Source organism: Apteryx rowi, unplaced genomic scaffold, assembly GCF_003343035.1.
Source record: "Apteryx rowi isolate R43461 unplaced genomic scaffold, aptRow1 scaffold_289, whole genome shotgun sequence".
Taxonomy (NCBI): domain Eukaryota; kingdom Metazoa; phylum Chordata; class Aves; order Apterygiformes; family Apterygidae; genus Apteryx; species Apteryx rowi.
The window spans coordinates 658,016-672,938 of record NW_020449296.1 but is presented as its reverse complement, the minus strand read 5'-3'; positions in this window follow the sequence as shown (position 1 = coordinate 672,938).

The following is a 14,923-nucleotide window of genomic DNA, read 5'->3' as shown; positions in this document are numbered from 1 at the left end:
TGCTTGGCCTCAGGTGGTTGTTTGGTGCAAGGCTAGTTGACCGGAACCAAAACCTGCCAGGAATGGTGCTGAGGATTTTTCAGCATGGACAATAATGTTCCAGCACATGGGAACATTTGCTTCATTTACTCCCATCCCCACAACTTAATGTCCTGGGGTGGACACCGCTATGTGTTTAGGGGCCACTGGAAGGGAAGCTTAGACTCCTGCTCATACTGTGGCTAAAGATGACTGCTGAGCTACAGAGCCCATAAGGGCTAAGTCCAATGCAAAAGAACAAATGTAAGGAAACCTAGTACAGTTCATATGTCACCATTGCTTGAATGGCAGCCTTCTGTGACCTACAGAAGGGGACACCAGCAGGGACCAAGGCCTCAGAGTTAAGGAAGGACAAAGGAGACGGCATTGTCTGTGGCTAGGTCCTGCGGTGGGTTAGTGGCCTTCGCTTCCTGCGGTATTTTAGCTGTGTTTGTTTATTCCTGTTGCATAAGCATTTGGGCTCTGCTCCAGGATCAAGTTCTGCAATCAATAACATTTTGATCTGCCCTTTTTCTGCACAGTACTTTAAATGCAGCAATTCCTAAGCTGTTGTCTGAGGGTCCATGGCAGCGCCATCAAAATCTGATGGGTGATCTGCAGACCTGCTTCACTGATATAGTGTGCTCTGCTCTGTAGGACTTCCTGGAAGCCCGTAAGAGATTTAAGGGCTGTCAGAGGTCTGGAGACCAAAGAAAAAGGTACCAGTACTTGAAGGTTCTTGCTTTCATTTCCTCTTGAAGGCACTGGGAACTGGGGCAGCCATTTCAAAGGAAAAATGTCTGAAAGGATCTGCTGCCTTTGCTGGGGCACTCGTGGCAAAGGGAAATGAAAGTTCCCAGCACAGGCTCTGACACAAGCCACTGCCACCACTACTGTAATTCCCCAGTTTAATAATAATCCCCACACCCTTCCCCAAAGCACAGCTGGGATCCTGAAATGAAGAAAATCCAGAGAACAATTGCACAGAAGGAGGCCAGGGATCGTGGTGACAGCCAGCAGCTGAAATTCAAAAACAGCATGGCTAGGAGGGGTGCCGCCCAGCCAAGCTTCACTCCTATTGCCAGCAAGGGAAGCTTGGTCTCTTGGTGTCTTTAGGATCTGGGCCTTTGTTGTCAGCTGGAGAGCTTCACCCAACAGACGCCTGGTCGCATCTGAGCAGGGCCACAGCAGCTTCTCTGCCCTGCAGTCCAGAGCCCCTCAATGGCGCTTCAGTGTCCTCCATGAGAGAGGAGCAATCAGCGTTCCTACAAAATGCAGCCACTGACTTATGTCCTGGCTGATACTGTGTGAGAGGAGGGAGGGCAAGGACCCCAGGGGTGGTGGGTTTGCAGATGTTCCTTTAAGGATATGAACCTGAATTATAGCATCGTTACTCTTTAAACGAATGCACGCAGGGCTGTGTAATCTGCAAACCTGAGCAGATTGTAAAAAGGCTGATAAAGTGCTGAGTTCTCCCTTGATCGTTTAGTACTGCCTTTAATTTTTTTTCCTTGAAGACAGTTACCGGACTGAATCTGTGTATCTTGTACCCAATAAAGACATTAAGAACCCTTTAATCTACTGCTGTGTAATCAGCAGTTTATTTTGCCATAGAGGTAAACAGTGCCGGTGTGAGACATTAGCTGTGTGTAGCTCAAAGCTCATTGAAAAACATCCTTGATTAGTTGCGAATTATTCACTGCCATGCATTCACTGTGGCCTTAGCAAGGGTCTTGTCCCATCCGTCTGTAAACCAGGTGGCTTTCAGCATCCTCACACAGGTCATGCACAACCTGGTGACAACCAGACAACCACACTTGGACGATGAGGTATATTTTCACAGCGGCACCAGGGCCAAAGCCAGGTAGCAGCACTAGGTAGCTTCATGTTTGGAGCACCAATGTGATGACACCCTTGCCTCACCCTTGTGATTCCTTGCCACGGGCTGGAGCATAGTTTGGAGTGAGGCATCAAGCAGCAGATGAAGGGGTCCATGTAGGGCTCAGGGCCATCAGCCCTGAGCTGATACAGGACAGAAATGTGTTTATTTGTACAATCTTGGGACCTTAAAGAAGAGTAGCAGAGACATGCTGGGATGGGGATTTCAACTTCCTCCCATGCTCGCTGTGTGCTGTGCAAATCCTTTTACCATGAGCTCCAGGGTGCATTCAAAGGCATCGCGTGCTGAGCTCCCTTGGCCTCTCCACAAACACCTCTTTTGCTATCAGAGTTTTGGAAAGCATTTCAATATTGCTATTTGTGCAATAAGAGGAAAGAAGGACTCCCAGAGTGACAGGATGTGAGGCTTGTGGACCCATCTCAGCACATCAGAGTCCTTGAGATAGAACCTCTTGCAAAGACAAGCTCTATGTGACCAAAGCAGAGCTCCCTGGCCTGGAGGAGCATGGTGGTCTTCTCCTGGGGCTCCAGGACAGTAGAGGGGAAGGATGGGACTGATACATTTGCAGTGGCCAATGCTAGCACTCAGCATGATGGCTTGGGTTTCCTGCACACTGCAAGGACCATCAACACTCAGACTACAGGCACGTGTCAGCCACATGTGCCAGTCCAAGCTATGCAGGAGTCATCGCTGTTGTGGATGGTGTTTAGAGCCTCAAACCTACTTTGGGCCCCAAAGCAAAAGCCAGTCCCCTKCCTAAAGAGTTTACAGTCTCCTCTAAGTAGACCAGGCAGGCCACAAATGGGAGAGTAGGTCTGCCACCCCTGAACCCCATTTTCCCTGGAGGAAATGGGTGTCTTTCCAGAAGATAACCATGCATGCTCTTGCCCCTCCACAAATGGTACGTGGGATGCAGTAACTGCTGCTGGAAAAGACTTAGGTGGAGAGCAGGCATCACTCAGAGCAGCCCCTTACTTTGTGCACAGCTCTGAGGCTTGCTGTGTTCACCACATGCATCTCTGTCATGAGAAATCACTTTCTTTTAATCTTTTTTAAAAAAGCCTAAAATGTGGTAGAGTGACCCATCAGCAGTTTTCTGTGCAGAAGTCAGCTCCTAATGTGTTCCAGGCTGCTCAGAAACACTGTACCAGACCTGCTACCTCAGCCTCCCCAGGCAGCAGGGATAAACCATTTCTTTACTGTAAAGAGGTAGAAGGGCCCATCACCATGAGCAAATAGTAGTGCAGGGAGTGCATAAAAAGACTGCACAACCTCATCCATCATGTCCTGAGTCCTGGGCCCCCCTGGATGACTGAATGCCCTCAAGCACAGTCCTTTTCAGTTTGCTTTTCTTGATTGCCAGCTCCTGTCTGGCTCCAGGATGTGCTGACACATGCGCATGGCCAGGAAGAGCTTGTGGATAGCCTTGGACTCTGCCCACCCAAACAAAGGCAAGAAGAGGCTCAGCAGTGTCTTCCTTCTCTTTTCCGGTGGGTGGCTGACTTTTTCTGCCGGCTGGGATTTTTTGGAGAGGCAAGATCATTTGGTACAGCATTATTCGGGCAGTGCCGGGAGCCAGGGGAGTTCTTGCCCTGCAGGACATCAGGTCAAGGAGCTGGCATGCTCCCTCCCAGACAAAGCTTATGGCTCCGTCTGCAGCCGTGCCACTTCCTCAGGATGTGACAAGCACTCAGTAGGTGAAAACCTCCCAGGGACCAAGGACAGGGCCACCCGGCAGCCCTCTGCTAGCCCAGCACTGCTGGTACCCCTCATCCTGGCACACAGCCCCATTTCCCAAACACAGACCCTCCCCGCTCTCCTGGGACCCCTCAGCACTGACCCTGTTATTGTTGGCCTCCTTGCACATCTCTGCACCAACACACAACAGCTCCCCATTTTCAGCCAGGTGTTTGCTGCCCACAGGAGTGCTAGACCTGATTCCTACATTGCCTTGTGCAGTTCTGGTGCATTTTAATCATACCTTAATTAAACCAAAGCTTCCCACTTACCCACACAGTTGCTCTGCCCGGTAAATCCTGCCTGGAGGGGTGCATCATGAGGCACATGGGAGTGGAAAGAAGGTTGCAGGCAGAGACGCCATTTGGTTTTGGCAAGACCAGAGGAGGTGAGGATTAGTGAGGGAGGTGGATAAGTCAGAGGGTGAGGGTATGCTGCAGCAGGGTGTTTTGAAAGGGCAGTGATTAGGGTCCTCGGTCCTTTGGAGAGCTGCTTGGGGACCTGATGGGGCTGGATGTGGGGCAATAGCACAAAATGTGGGAGCAGGTTAGTGACATTCACTGATGATTCAGAGGAGTGTTAGAGTATCTTACAGGATGAAATTAATGTAATAGATATGGGATGAAGTTTAGCAGTGCAAAGGACAGAGGACACAGCCTAAGGAAGGCTGTCCTGCATCAGAGCAGAGGCCGTATCACTCTGGATCTCTCTCCAGCAGAGACCACTACTAGATACATAAGAAAAAGCACAAGAAAACCTTGCAACAACTTCCCCATGTAGTTCAAGAGCCCAGCTAAGACTGCGGCTGTGCTTGGAGCCTCCTTTATTTTCCCATCACTCTGACTGCTATCCTGAAGCCTCTCCCCTCTGTTTCCTGTAACAAAGGCTCCGCAAGCAAGTCCATCCTCGGCAGGGCACACAGCCAGCCTGCCTTATCAGGCACAGAAGAGCCAGCCAGGGACTTTCCGCTCTTTGCTCTTGTGCCCTGGTAGGAATACCAGGCTGATACACCATTTGCTTTGGAGACTTCCCCAGCTTTCCTGTCCTGTGCTGCCCTTGCCCTCCTGACAGCTCTGTCCCCACTGACTCTGTCTTTGCTCTCTCTGACTACTTGTTCCTGGTTCTGGTCACCCTCTGCCTGGAAATCCTCAGGCAGAAGTGTCCCACAGGAAGACTGGGAATGAAAACATTGTCTCTGGGGCCTCCTCCAGCTCCCTTTACCATGGGCACAAACTTTGCAACGGGCACAAACTGAAACACAGGAAGTTCTGTCTGAACATAAGAAAAAAAACCTCTTCATGGTGAGGGTGACTGAGCACTGGAACAGGTTGCCCAGAGAGGTTGTGGAATCTCCTTCCTTGGAGATATTCAAAAGTCGTCTGGACACAATCCTGGGCAACGTGCTCTAGGTGACCCTGCTTGAGCAGGGGGGTTGGACTAGATGATCTCCAGAGGTCCCTTCCAAGCTCAGCCATTCTGTGATTCTGTGATTCTGTGTCCCTGCAGCCAAGAAAAAAGCTCACCTGGGCATTTCTGCATTTGACTATCTGTCCATGTTGTCCCTGATGACCTACATGAGTGTGGCATGGAGCTATGGACTCTTCAGACAAGAGCTGGTACCCAGCTTAGCTCTTTTGGCTTTTGGAGTAAGCCCTTGGTAGCAGAGTGATGTCAAAATGTTTCCCCTAACCTGCCCTCCATCCTCAAACACACTGTCTAGGGCAGGAAAGTGAGCCTCCTGAAGAGGAGAAGCAATCCCAAGCAGATTGGGATGGTTCAGAGTGGAAAATACTGGCCCAGGAAGGTGAATTATCAGTGAGGTAGACCCAGAAGGCTTGTCTGACTGTGTTCAGTAATACTCTGCAAGGGGAGAGATCCAGCCCTAGGAGGAATTCCCTCTTGGACTGTGCTATGAGCAGAGAGAGCAATGACCCTACTGAAACCTGGCCAGAGCTCTTGTAGAAAAGCACCGTGGGGTCACATTTGCGGGGCTGGGGTTAATGCCCTGCCTGAAAGAAGCAGCTCTTTGCTTGCATTTGCCTGCATGCAGAACAGGAAAGGCTGCAGCCTCAAAATGGGTGATGCAAGTGAGGCAAAGCCCCTAGGGACAGCCAGGAGCTTCTGCTCTGCACGGGCATGTCCCAACAGCCAGCACAGCCTGTGATGAATGGCCCAGCCTGTTCTGGCACACCACAGCCCCCCAGCATTTACTTTAGACAGTTGTAGCAAAAGGAAGACAAATGAGATACAGAGAAACCCAGCCTGCTGTTGGCCTCTTCTGTCTCCATTTACATGTCTCTTTTCTTCTCCAAGGCCATGTCTCTCTTTTGTTTAGGAGTGTGTCTGGCTTCTGGTCCTATTCCAGATGTTTCCCCCTCCAGCTGTTCCTCATTCTGTTAAAGCGCTGAGCATGGTCACTTCAGGACCAGTTTTGGTCAAATTCCTCTAGACTCATATGCCTTTCACCAACCAAACATCACAGCCTTCATTTGAACCTACCCACAGGGCCAGGCAGTGCAGATCTCCTGCCAGCCAAACTCTCACAATTGTCTCCCACTCAAATATCCTCATCTCGAAATCTCACAAGGGTGGAATAAAACCACCAGGTAGACGGGTCCCTCTCTGAGCTCTCTGGAGAGAAAGAAGAAGCGCTGTAGGGCTTCCCCCTCCCCAAGACACCAAGTCCTGCCTCTGCTCTGAGCATGGGGCTGTGTGTCAGGAGCCTGGCAAACACTCAGTCTATGGCAGCCACTTTTGGGGAAGGAGCTCGTGCTTGAGGTCACTATGTTTTAAAGAAATTTCCCTGCCCAGGAGCACTTTCCATGGGATGTGGGGTGAGGGGTGCAGTCAACAGTCTGAAGGAGAGGCAGCTCTGGAGACCAGCGCTGCAGCACGGCTCCACACCGTGCTCACACAGCAGTGTGGTGGGAGATGGGGCCCCAAAAGGCCACCTTTGTGAGAGCAAAAGGGTTCGTAACACAGCTGTCTTCCCACCCTCCATTTGCCCAGCCTGTTTTGACAAAAAACTGCATGCACATATGTGCAGCATCCAGGTGATGTGAAACAGAGACACCTGGCCCTAACACAATGCAGATCTCATGCCCTCTCTAAGCTCTTTGTATCTTCTTAAGACTTTGCACCAGGCTGGCTCGAAAGCCTGGGGGAGAGGCAAGGAAGAAATGTGATCTGTTTTGGGGTGAGAGAGAGCCCTCCTGTCTGCTGGATGGACAAACCACTCCATCCGGGACAGAGCAAGCAGTGAAGCAAGGTATGCCCAGCGCCTCCCACACAGACACACTCCTGCCATTTGGAACGAGCATGCCAAAATGCTCAGCTCCACCACGATTCCTCCAGCAGCTCTGTGGGGAACCTAGCCCTGCAAGGACAGGTGGTCTTGAATACATTTGGTGAGATGGGAACAGCGTGTCCTGCCAGCCAGCTCTCCCACTTAAACCCAGCCTTTATTTATCTCTGAACAAGGCACCACAGCTGCTTTCAAAAGGCATTTGATGCTAAACTCTTTGGCTTCACATTTCCCCTGAAGAGCACTTTTCTCTCTTTGGGTTGCTTTTTTTCCAAACTCAAGTCTCAAACTGTGCTGGTGAAACAAATCCAAAGCTGCCAAAATCCTTGCCACCAGCACAGTAGTGCATGGCCCAGATGGTCCCCAGTGACAGTAAGGATGTCTTTTTTCACCGCTGAAGACTTTCACTCTGCTATTGGCATCTGCACAGCCTGCTTGACTTCAGAGGGGGTTCAAGGACACGATGCAAGATCTGCTTCCTTCAGCCAGGCCTGCCAACCTCTTCGCACGCTCCCAAGACAGCTTCGTGCCGTGGACACTAGATCAGTTCCTGAATTTGCACCAGGGAAGAAGGGCTTCTTGTGGCCAAGGGGTGCCTCATGTCACACATTCAAAAGATGAGTGGGGAACTCAGAGTGTGACTCTTCCCTTCCGCCTCCTCCTTCTAGAAGGGCCCCCAAGATCACATTCCCGGTGACTTCATGCAGCCCTTGGAGAAATAACATAAGCCAGAGAAAGCCCACCTCTCCCACTGGGAACCCAATAGACCAGAATAGGCCAGTGCTGCTTAAATCTTTCCAGCAGGCACTGGTCTAACTGTAAAAGTTTCCAGCAATGAAGACAACATTTCCCCAGCTGCCTCTTCTGGATAAATGGAATTTCCCCCTAATGTCTGACCCCAAGGTCTCCTGTGATTTCGTGTCCTACCAAAAGTAAACTCAGAGAGTAGTTCCTTCACTTCCTCTTTGCAGCAGCCTTCTATGCATTTGGAGACCATCTTATCTCTTCCTAGAAGCTTCTTGCCTCTGCAGTGAACCCAAGCTCCTTCAGTCTGTGCTTATAGGTCAGGGTGTCCAAACCTCTGATCAATCCTGCTGTTCTCCTTTGCAACCCTCCTAAATGAGCTCACACCTTTCCAAAGCCCAAATGTCCCATCCCCTGTTCTTCTCCAGGACCACCTCTCCAACCAAGGGTGGATTTTGAAACTCCTGTAACACAGGATCACTCATGAGTAATGCCCAGGATCCTCAATGAACACAGCTCAGAGAGAAATTAAAACATGGTCCTTGCAGGAGGGAAGGGGGCAGAGCCTGGCTGCATTGATATCATGCTACAGGACTTGTACTCCCTCTTCCACATCCCAATAGCTGCAACGCTGTTCCCATTTCTCCAGTCACCACTGCAACTGCTGCCAAGCTGAGCTGCAGATCTGAGCGCTTCTTGGTATGAGACTGACTCACCAATGGCTCTTTATGGTCATTATTTGCTTCGATCCACACTAGCACAGTTTTAAACACTGGTCCCATGGCACACGAGATTGCTAGAAGATACTAATTTTTGCCACAAGCCACCTGCATTTGATTTCCTATCAGCAGGGCTAGTTAGTAGTCTAGCTTGAAACCAGGCCAGGGTGGAAAGAGCTTTTCTTCAACCATCCCTCATCATCCTTTAAAATATCTAAGGTTCCTAGTGTCTGTGCTGAGATATGGGGTAAGGCAACTCAAATAGGGCAGATCATCCCTACCCCAAGTGAGAAATGGCAATGAAACCCGGCAGCCCTGCAGCCTCCAACACTGGGAATTCCCTGAAGGTAGTTGGCCTTGGATGGGGTGGGGGAGAGACAGATGCTGGAGAATTGCGCAGGAGCTGGGAAATGAAACCAAGCACTGCGAGAAGAGAGTGAATCTGTAGCTGTAGTGTATCATCTGGGACACTTCTGCTTTTGTTCTTTGCAATATAGTGGCTGTCATCCATCACTGTAAATACTGACCAGAGCCTTTCGAAAAGCTACATCAAATAAGTAAAAGGTGGTGGTGGGAAACCACAAGTTGCAGGGTGTTTCAAGAAAATCACTTGAGTTCCTTGCCAAAGACCACCTCAGAGGCTCAGAAGACTCCCAATAGCAAATGCTCCCTCTCTGGAGCATCGTCTCCCCAGAGACAGTTGAAACTGATGGCTTGATAGTTTAAACAAGATTAATGAATGTGCATGTAAACAAAGTTGCTGACTTGGGGACAGTCAGTGCACAGCCTAGCAGAAGAGGGGTTTTCCCAGCCAAAACGTCTGCAAGGAGGAAATCTTGCTTTCTGTGGGAAAGCAGAGAAGAGAGAGCTGCATTTGGTGGAGGAAGCAGACTGAAGGCTGCAGAGGGCGAGCCTCCCATGCCAAGCAACCATACTACACCTTTAGCCATGTTACAGATCTGCACTGAGACAGCAGAGCTGCCTGGGGCCTAAAATCCCTCCGGACAGCCACAGAATGGTCACCACGCAGGCAAAGCATGGGGCAGAGGGGACCAGGGACAAACCAACATCACTAGAAACACCAGAAGACCCGTTTTTATCCCCAGACCCTGTGTCACAGATAGCCTTTGCAGAAAGGCTCTTTCAGCATGACCCAGAACCACCCCACATCCCACCCTCGTTTGTGAGGGGCAGGGAGAGGTCCAGACCCATTTATGGGCTCCCCTGGACTCCCCTGAGTTACCTGCCTCCCACCGTTCTGCCTTTGGTGGATATAACACACCCCAGGCAGGCAGGGAGATGTCCTGGAGCTCACTGAGGACCCATGTGATCTCAGTTCCCACATACTGGTGAGGGGGGCAGAAACTGGGCACCACAAGGCCAAGCAGAAAGAGAGACAGAAGATCCCAGGATTAGACCTTTACACTAGCTAGAGCTGAACAAGGATCCCAGGAAGAAGCRATCTTCTGGATGAGATGGGACTTATCCCAACAGATCTTCTGCAGCTGAAATGGAGCAATCTCAAGGCAATCCTCTAAGGTGTATAGACTGGAGGTAATTCCAAGGTATTCCTGGCCTTACATGTCCAAGATCACTGTCAGGGAGGCCATGCTCATGTCTTTCCAGGCCCAAGGAGCAACATGGGCCTGCAAGTGAGAGGAGGGTTCCTAGGACACCAGTGTCTGGGGAGGGCAAACCCAGGCTTTTGAATCCCAGATGGCCCCAGGCAATTTCCCAGCCTCTGGTTCCCCCTCTCCATGGCACAAACCTATCCTGAGGACAGGTCCTGCAATGGCCCAGGGTTTGAGGCATGAGGCAACCCTCCTCTGGGCTCATGGCTTGATCCAGGACAGTGACACATGCGTACAGCCAACAGTCCCAACCATGCTGCAACTACCACTGATTTAGGAGCGCTCAGACAGCCCAGGTTGGAGATAGAGCAAATTGGGCCCATGCCTTTTTCATTTTCAGGCCAGGCTGTCTTGCCTTGGGCAAAGAGCAAACTCAGGGACAGCTACTGAGGTGCAGCATGTTTTATTCCCAGCACCCAGTGGCCAGGAGAAACAAGAGACATCAAAGCTTGTCAGGAACTCTCAAATACCCGTGCTGATTTATAGCTCAGCATGCAAATTCCAGACAGGCTTACATAGGGCCCAGCTCAACTAAGCACAAAATCAGGAGGTAAAGGTGGGGAACGCCACAGCAAATAGCATTGAGCTTCCCATTGCTGCCTGCTGGTTTATGGGGAGGGATGGCTAATAGGGAAGGTACTTTCCAGAGAGATTCCTGGCAGCAGGACAAGTCTCCTGTTTGTTTGTCCTCTTGGTTTTCTCTTTAGTCTTCAGGTTTTACTGCTACTGTGCACAGCAAGAGGATGGGTGCGTCTGAGAACAGAGAAGATGGCCAAGCTCTTCCACTGCTCTTCCAAAGGGCCATCTGAGCCCTGGAATCTGGGCCTGTCCCAGGGAAGAGTGCACTTGGCTTGTGGCTGAGCCTACACTGCAATGAGTTGGAGTACCAGCTCCTTGTAAATGCACAGAACTGGCTCTACATGGGTACAAGAATCCTCATATCAGGCAACTTCTGAGCTCAGTTTGACTCCAGCGACCTGAGCCACGCTTTGAGGTTGGGTCAGGAAAAGCACCCCAGTCTCCTGCTCCAGTCCTGGGGATCATCAGCCAAGCAGCCAGACCACGCCAGTGTGGGGGGGGGTCTCCAGGCCACTTTCCGATGTGTGGGAGAAGAGGGAGAATCCTGGCCTTTCCCCTGCCAGGAGACCTGGCAAGGCTTTGCTGCCGTTCCTGCCCTCCGGTAAATGCTCTGCCTAACTACCTAACACCTGTGAAGTAGACTGCGGTGATAACCTCAGATCCTATGCGCAACACATGGATGGGGATGGGCTAGAATTATAGGAAACCCACCTCCCTGCTTCATTTAGAGAAGGCTGAGAGGAGATCTTATCAACGTGTACAAGTATCTGAAGGGAGGGTGTCGAGAGGATGGRRCCAGACTCTTTTCAGTGGTGCCCAGCGACAGGACGCGAGGCAACGGGCACAAACTGAAACACAGACACTTCCATCTGAACATGAGGAAAAACTTCTTCACTGTGAGGGTGACAGAGCACTGGAACAGGTTGCCCAGAGAGGTTGTGGAGTCTCTTTCTCTGGAGATATTCAAAACGCGCCGGGATGCAATCCTGTGCAACGTGCTCTAGGTGACCCTGCTTGATCAGGGGGGTTGGACTAGATGATCTCCAGAGGTCCCTTCCAACCTCAGTGATTCTGTGATTCTGTGATTTGAGTTATTTCTTTGTTTGGAGGAGTCCGACCAAAGATCCAGGCACTGAAGGGCAGAGTGAAACCAAAAAGCTGGTGGAGAAACAAAACTAAAAGGTCTGGTCAGGGGTGGGTTCTGCACAGATCCAGGAAGGGAGTGGGAAGCCCCAGGCCCAATATTCCCAGGCAAGTGAGTGGGGTATTGCCAGCCACCACTGTTCATGGGTGATGAGAGCCAGAGGTGGCTGGGTCATCAGCAGGATGGGGCTGGGCAGACAGGGAGAAGCTCATGCAGTGATTGGGGGTACTGAGCTCCAGCAGGCTCTGGGATTCTCCCTCTCTGCCAGGGCGCAACCTCCCTGTCCTATGGGCTCCCCAGTGCAGTCATCTGCCCACAAAATGGCCAGATTTGCCTGTGCCCTCTGCTCTCTTGTGCCAATGTGGAGCTGCCAGGACACAGCTCCCATCCCTGTGGCCACAGTCCTCTGCTCTCTGTATCTGCTCCCAGGAAGAGCTGGAGGATATTCAGCCACTTTTTTGTGTTTGCTGATGGCGTGAGCTCCATGGGCTCTGTTCTGCAAGTGGGTATCTGCATGCAGGTTGAGCATCCAGCAAAACCCTGTGAGACCCTCTGAGTCCCAAAGAGCCTGAGACTTGCCCTGTTGCAGCAAGGGCTGGCCGGAGGGGAAGGTCCCTCACAGATGTGGGAGGCCCAAGCATCTGCCATGCCTAGATATGTAAAAGGCCATTTGAAAGAGGTCAGAGCCTGAGGGTTTGCTGTGTCTCAGGATGGGGTAAAAAATGGCCTGCTACATTTGTAGCAACATAAGATTAAAAGTAGGCAAGGGGAAAAAAACCTCAAAGCTCTTGGACAGTCTGTGTAGGGATGAAACAGAAGGTCCACAATACAGGGTTCAAAGCAGGTTATATGATCATGCCATAGGACATGGGTGGTGGGTGCATTCAGCTCCTAAAATCCCTTCCAGCTCCACCCTTCTCCATGCTCTGTCTCCTGTGCTCAAAGGCAAAAGCTTTCCACCAAGCCCTCATGCTAACAGCCAACCTAATGGGGCAGACTGGTCCTGAGGGGACCTGGGGATGGAGTACAGAGCCTGGGCAACAGGTTCTTCCAGGCCAGGGTAAAAGCTGTAGCTAAACAAGCTTCTTGTAAAACATTGGATTTCTGGTGGCCTTTGTGAAATGAGCTGGGCAGGTCTCAACTGACCCTGCACAATCTGGAAGATGGAAGTTCCTCCTGCTTCCCCAAATGCCCAGCTGGGCAATACCACCAGGGACAGTCCAGCCACAGGAGGGCTGCAGGGATGGTGCCAGCAGGAGGGTGAGTCCTGCTCAGGGGCCCACAGCCTGTGCTGGCATCAACCCATGGGACAAATTTCAGCAGAAAGTGTTCAGACAAGCAGCACCAGTGACAACTTGTTGGAAATGAATGGGGAGCAAGCAGGGGCCTGGGGAGGAAAGATGCCAGTCCTGGATCCTCTCCATCACCTGCATGCGCTGCCTATTAGGCAAGAGTGAACAGTGTGATGAACAGAGACTAATGGGGCTTTTCTCTTCCTGGCTTCCTGCCCTTCCCAGCCATCCACCAGGTCACATCCTGCCACAGTTGCTGAGAGCAGGAAGCCTGGGCAGGTCCCTGAACTCCTGCCAGCCAGGTCCAGTGCTGGTGCCAAGGGAGCTGTGCCCATGGAGAGCAGCCCCTTGCCGTGGCACCAGGCAGAGGAAAGCACTAGTGCAGGTAACAACCAGCCCTTCCACTGGCAAATGTGCCTGGGACACATTCACAGCTCCCGCAGACACCTCTGCACCGGGGAGCAATGCGGAGAGGTCTTGTGAGGGCCGTGGGAGCCTTTAGCATGCTGCCCATGCCGTTCACCTCACCTCATTCAGGGGATGGTGCAGTTTGGCGTAGGGGGAAGCTTCTTCTGCTTCAGGCCTGGCCGGGCCCTCTGTGTTTGTCCAAAGAGGAAGCGGGGACTTTTCTCTTCTTGCAGATTTGCTGTGGTCAGTTATTACCATGGGGGTTGGCACTGACTGCAGGTGCTGGGAGCCGTGCTAGCCAGAGGGTGAGCAGGAAGCTTCTCCACGCTCCTACACCACTGCCCCTTGCAGCTCCCCATCAGAGGGGTCAATGCTGTCCAGCTCCAGGTAGACAACAGTACAGCTCAACAACAGGAGATGGCTGGATCAGAGCTCTCCAATCACTCCAAGAGCAAATTTTGCGACATGGGTTGCCTTTGGTATGGACCAGACACTACCTTCGCTCCTACCTCCTACCTGGGAATGCCACCACCAGGTTGGACCCTAAGGCTCCAGCTGGGCAGATGGTGCCCGCTGTGTCATATGTCCCCTGAATGCAGCCTGGGAAGCATCCAAGACATCTTTCACCACATGTGGGAGAGACAGAAGTGCTCTCCTGATCCCAGCTGTGAGACCTGATGGAGAACAACCCAGAACATGTTTAATTTGCTTGCATAGATGCAGCCTTGCTTCTCTTTCCTGGTCTTGTGCACAGTCAGCAGGCAAGGGGTTGTTTTGTCAGCTCCCTTGGAAAGCTTTTTGGATACAATGTCTTATTAGTCCATGACATGAGAAATAAGGGTCCCTGACATGGATAAAGGACTGCATGTGATTTGATCCATGCTCCAGAATACCTCAAACTGATCCATGCAACATAATTCCAGACCTTCTGAGCGCATATCAACATCATACTGCAATGGATCCTGATCCTGCCACGCTAACTCCTGCAAGTGAGGTGATGTTAAAAAAAAATAGGTCAAACATGGTGGGAGAGAGAAAGAAACAAGAAGACCTGGAAGATTTCTACTGAAACTTGCTCTTGGCTGGGACCCAAGGTTTTTGACCCAGCAGCGATTTGCTGCTTTCTTCAAGGAAAGTGGCTGCTTCCCTCTAAAGAGAACATTGACATTTTTAATAGGAAAAACTCACTCTACAGTTTACTTAGGACTGAGCCATGCTGTTTTTTGACAGACTTCCAAGAGACAGGCTCTGAAATGAGGACAGATGCTGCAGGGCTGGAGGAGGAACACCCAGCCTGGCCACATATCTGCTTCAGCCAGCTGAGCTGGACCATTGGGCTCTGCTCTCCAGGACAGCATCTCCTCCTGTCCTTGACACAGCTGCTCCATCACCCAGGGGTCAGGGCAGCCTGGTGGCAGAGCTGGGGCCTGGGTCACCACACACACAA